Source organism: Leuresthes tenuis, unplaced genomic scaffold (assembly GCF_036924035.1).
Source record: "Leuresthes tenuis unplaced genomic scaffold, fLeuTen1.0.hap1 SCAF_237, whole genome shotgun sequence".
NCBI classification, from domain to species: Eukaryota; Metazoa; Chordata; class Actinopteri; order Atheriniformes; family Atherinopsidae; genus Leuresthes; species Leuresthes tenuis.
In genome coordinates this window covers 1-5,409 of record NW_027325591.1, presented here as the reverse complement: position 1 = coordinate 5,409, position 5,409 = coordinate 1, and the positions used below count along the sequence as shown (strand labels likewise).

Sequence of the window (5,409 nt, the reverse complement as noted above, 5' to 3'; positions counted from 1 at the left end):
CTGAAAATGAGGTAAATCTAATCCACCACTGTCCTTGGTCTTCTGTAGGGTTTTTAAACTAATACGTGGTGGTTTGTTTTTCCACAGAAATTTGGAGATGCATGAATCTAGTGACTTAAACCAAGTAGCAGATGGTTTTATGGGGATCATTGAGAACAAATAGTTAACTTTTGGTAGTATCATCATTTTAATGGTTGTAACTCTCCCCATAAGTGATATAGGTAAGGACTTCCAACGAGAGAGATCGTCCTCTACTCTCTTTACTAATTGCACATAATCCATCTGTACTTATCAGTTTAATATGTGATATGTCTATGCAAGGACTACATATTAAATGGATTTTTATCAATAGGAGTTGAAAAAGGAGCTTGCTCCGTTCACTCCAAGCATCGACCCGGTGCTGCAGTGCCGCTGGGAACGGTGCGCTCTCCTCTGCTCTTGTGAAAAAGCTAACAGCGGTGCAGGATGGAAGTTTCTTTTAGTCTGCTGAGAAAAGAGAGTGAATGCAAAGTAGACTTTAACACGGCTCTGGGAGCGAGCCGAGTGCGGGCTAACCAGGAGAAATGCTTGAAAGAAACGCGACACCGAATGAGCGGTCAGAACAAAGCCTCAATACGGTGTTCCTGTGGTGTTTTTATAAAATGCGGTGAAAATAAAGGTGTGAATGCCCCATAGAAAACTAAAAGGTGGAGCGGAAGTGTTCGGCTGCAAGAAGGTGTGAATGTCCGACTATATTTGGTGAAAAGCAGGTGAAGCAAGGTCTGAATGCCCAACCTTACATCATCAAAAGCGAGATCAGAGGTTTTTGGCTGCAAGAAGGCCATAGTTTGCCAAAAGCGGGTAAGGTGCGAATGACCGACTAAATATCAACAAAAGTGGGGGCGGAGGTCTTCGGATGCAAGTGGGTGTGAATATCCCACCATACAAGTATGGTGGAGAGGAAGCTGTGAATGGCCGACCATAGTTTGCAAAAAGCGGGTGAGAAAAGGTGCGAATGTCCAACCATACATGATCGAAACAGGGTGTTTGGCTGCGACAAGGTGTGAATGTCCACCCATAATTAATGAAAAGCGGGCAACAAGTAGGTTCGAATGCCATACCATACATCATCAAAAGCAGGAGTGGATGTGTTCGGCTACAAGAAGGTTTGAATGTCCGAGCATAGTTTGTAAAAAGCGGGTAAGAAAAGGTTCGAATGCCCGAACATACACCATCAAAAGAGGGAGCGGAGGTGTTCCGCTGTAAGACGGTGTGAATGTCCGACCATAGTTGGTAAAAAGTGGGTATGAAAAGGTGCGAATGCCCAAATTCGGCTGCAAAAAACTGTGTTCGGCTGCAAAAAGGTGTGAATGTTCGACTAAAGTTTGTAAAAAGCGGGTAAGACAAGGTGCGAATGCCTGACAATGTATGATCAAAAGTGGGAGCGGAGGTGTTCAGCTGCAAGAAGGTCTAAATGTCCATAATTAATTGCTAGAAAACATGAAAGAAAATTTTCGAAAATCAATCCGCACATGATCATAAGTGGGAGAGGAGGTGTTCAGCTGCAAGAAGGTGTGAATATCCTACCATAATTGCTGAAAAATGTGTTAGAAACGGTAAGAATCCCGGACCATACCTCATCAAAAGCTAGAGAGGTGGTGTTCGGCTACAAGTAGGTGTGAATGTCTGACTAAAGTTCAAATATATTAACAAAAGCGGGAGGAGAGGTCTTCGGATGAGTGGTTCAGAATTTCCAACCATAATCTATAAAATGCGGTGAAAAAAAAGGTGTGATAGAAACCTAAAAGGTGGAGCGGAAGTGTTCGGCTGCAAGAAGGTGTGAATGTCCATCTATAGTTGGTGAAAAGCAGGAAAAGCAAGGTCTGAATGCCCAATCTTACATCATCAAAAGCGAGATCAGAGGTGTTTGGCGGCAAGAAAACGGGTAAGGTGTGAATGACCGACTAAATATCAACAAAAGTGGGGGCGGAGATCTTCGGATGCAAGTGGGTGTGAATATCCCACCATACAAGTATGGTGGAGAGGAAGCTGTGAATGGCCGACCATAGTTTGCAAAAAGCGGGTGAGAAAAGGTGCGAATGTCCAACCATACATGATCAAAACAGGGAGCGGAGGTGTTTGGCTGTGACAAGGTGTGAATGTCCACCCATAATTAATGAAAAGCGGGCAACAAGTAGGTTCGAATGCCCAACCATACATCAACAAAAGCAGGAGTGGATGTGTTTGGCTACAAGAAGGTTTGAATGTCCGAGCATAGTTTGTAAAAAGCGGGTAAGAAAAGGTGCGAATGCCCGACAAAGTATGATCAAAAGAGGGAGTGGAGGTTTTCGGCTACAAGGTTTGAATGTACGACCATAGTTTGTAAAAAGCGGGTAAGAAAAGGTGCGAATGCCCGAACATACACCATCAAAAGAGGGAGCGGAGGTGTTACACTTGAAAGACGGTGTGAATGTCCGACCATAGTTGGTAAAAAGTGGGTAAGAAAAGGTTCGAATGCCCGAATATATACCATCAAAAGCGGAAGCGGAGGTGTTCGGCTGCAAGAAGGTGTGAACGTCCGACCAAAGTTTGTAAAAAGCAGTTAAGAAAAGGTTCGAATATCCAACCAAACATAATCAAAAGTTGGAACAGAGCTGTTCGACTGCAAGTAGGTGTGAATATCCACCCATAATTCCTGAAAAATGGGTAAGAAAAGGTGCGAATGCCCAACCATACATCATCAAAAGAAGAAGTGGATGTGTTCTGCTACAAGAAGGTTTGAATGTCCGACCATAGTTTGTAAAAAGTGGGTAAGAAAAAGTTCGAATGCCCGAACATACACCATCAAAAGAGGGAGCGGAGGTGTTCCTCTGTAAGATGCTGCGAATGTCCGACCATAGTTGGTAAAAAGCGGGTAAGAAAAGGTTAAAAAACCGGACTGTACACAATCAATAGCGGGAGCGGAGTTGTTCGGCTACAAGAAGGTGTGAAAGTCCGACCATGGTTTGTAAAAAGCGGGTAAGACAAGGTGCGAATGCCCGACAATGTATGATCAAAAGAGGGAGCGGAGTGTTTCGGCTGCAAGGTCTGAATTTCCAACCATAATTTGTAAACACCGTTGAAGAAAAGGCTCGAAAGCCCGACTATACACCATCAAAAGCGGGAGCGGAGGTGTTCAGCTGCAAGAAGGTCTGAATGTCCACCAATAATTACTGAAAAATGGGTAAGAAAAGTTGTGAATGCCCAACTATACATCATCACAAGCAGAAGTGGATGTGTTCGGCCACAAGAAGGTTTGAATGTCCGACCATAGTTTGTAAAAGGCGGGTAAGAAAAGGTTCGAATGCCCGAACATACACAATCAAAAGAGGGAGCGGAGGTGTTTCACTGCAAGAAGGTGTGAATGTCCGAGCATAGTTTGTAAAAAGTGGGTAAGAAAAGGTTCGAATGCCAGAACATACACCATCAAAAGAGGGAGCGGAGGTGTTCCGCTGTAAGAAGGTGTGTATGTCCGACCATAGTTGGTAAAAAGCGGGTAAGAAAAGGCTAAAATACCCAACTCTACACAATCAATAGCGGGAGCGGAGTTGTTCGGCTAAAAGAAGGTATGAAAGTCCGACCATGGTTTGTAAAAAGCGGGTAAGAAAAGGTTCGAATGCCAAAATATACACCATCAAAAGTGGAAGCCGAGGTGTTCGGCTGCAAGTAGGTGTGAATGTCAGATCATAATTTGTAAAAAGCTGATGAGAAAGGTGTGAATGACCAACAATAATTGCTGAAAAATGTGTTAGAAAAGGTAAGAATGCCGGACCATTCATCATCAAAAGCGGGAGAAGAGGTGTTCGGCTGCAAGAAGCTGTGAATGTCCAGCCATAATAACTCAAAAACGGGTAAGAAAAGGTAGTATTGCCAGACCATAAATGATCAAAACAGGGAGCGGAGGTGTTCCGCTGTAAGAAGGTGTGAATGTCCCACCATAATTGGTAAAAAGCGGGTAAGAAAAGGTTAAAATACCCGACTGTACACAATCAATAGCGGGAAGGGATGTGTTCGGCTACAAGAAAGTGTGAAAGTCCAACCATGTTTTGTAAAAAGTGGTTAAGAAAAGGTGCGAATGCCCGACAATGTATGATCAAAAGAGGGAGCGGAGGTTTTCGGCTGCAAGAAGGTCTGAATGTCCAACCATAATTTGTAAAAACCGGGGAAGAAAAGGCTCGAAAGCCCGACTATACACCATCAAAAGCGGGAGCAGAGGTGTTCAGCTGCAAGAAGGTCTCAATGTCCATCAATAATTGCTAGAAAACATGAAAGAAAATTTTCGAATATCAAACCGCACATGATCATATGCGGGAGAGGAGGTGTTCAGCTGCAAGATGGTGTGAATGTCCACCCATAATTCCTGAAAAATGGGTAAAAAAAGGTGCGAATGCCCAACCATACAACATCAAAAGCATGTGTGAATGTCAGATCATAATTTGCAAAAACCTGATGAGAAATGGTGAGAATGCCCGACTATACACCATCAAATGCGGGAGCGGAGGTGTTCGGCTGTGAGTAGGTGTGAATGTCCGACCATACTTGCTGAAAAATATGACAAAGCAGTTTTCACTTGGTTTGAGTGAAGGAATTCATTTTATATCAAAATCCGAATTTGTGTAGAACTCGTGGAAATAAGTTTATTCTCGGATTCCTAAAGGTTTAGTGTTGTTCTTTGGTACACTGCAAAGTAATACTTTCTATTTTGTTGAAACCGATTCAGACATGGATAAATATGAAGGACAAAGCAGTTTTAACTTGGTTTGAGTGAAGGAATTCATTTTATATCAAAATCCAAAATTGTGTAGAACTGGTGAAAAGAGGCTTATTCTCGGATTCCTAAAGGTTTAGTGTTGTTCTTTGGTATACTGCAAAGTAATACTTTCTATTTTGTTGAAACCCATTCAGACATGGATAAATATGAAGGACAAAGCAGTTTTAACTTGGTTTGAGTGAAGGAATTCATTTTATATCAAAATCCAAAATTGTGTAGAACTGGTGAAAAGAAGCTTATTCTCGGATTCCTAAAGGTTTAGTGTTGTTCTTTGGTATACTGCAAAGTAATACTTTCTTTTTTGTTGAAACCTATTCAGACATGGATAAATATTAAGGACAAAGCAGTTTTAACTTGGTTTGAGTGAAGGAATTCATTTTATATCAAAATCCGAAATTGTGTAGAACTGGTGATAAGAAGCTTATTTTCGGATTCCTAAAGGTTTAGTGTTGTTCTTTGGTATACTGCAAAGTAATACTTTCTTTTTTGTTGAAACCTATTCAGACATGGATAAATATGAAGGACAAAAGCAGTTTTAACTTGGTTTGAGTGAACGAATTCATTTTATATCAAAATCCGAAATTGTGTAGAACGAGTCAATCGACGCTTATTCTCGGATT

At 42.0% G+C, this 5,409-nt stretch overlaps 1 pseudogene; it reads left to right on the top strand.

Annotated features, from left to right (window-relative positions):
- Positions 1-254: 254 nt before the first annotated feature.
- LOC140288142 (U2 spliceosomal RNA) lies at positions 255-431 on the top strand (annotated as a pseudogene).
- The last annotated feature ends 4,978 nt before the right edge of the window (positions 432-5,409 follow it).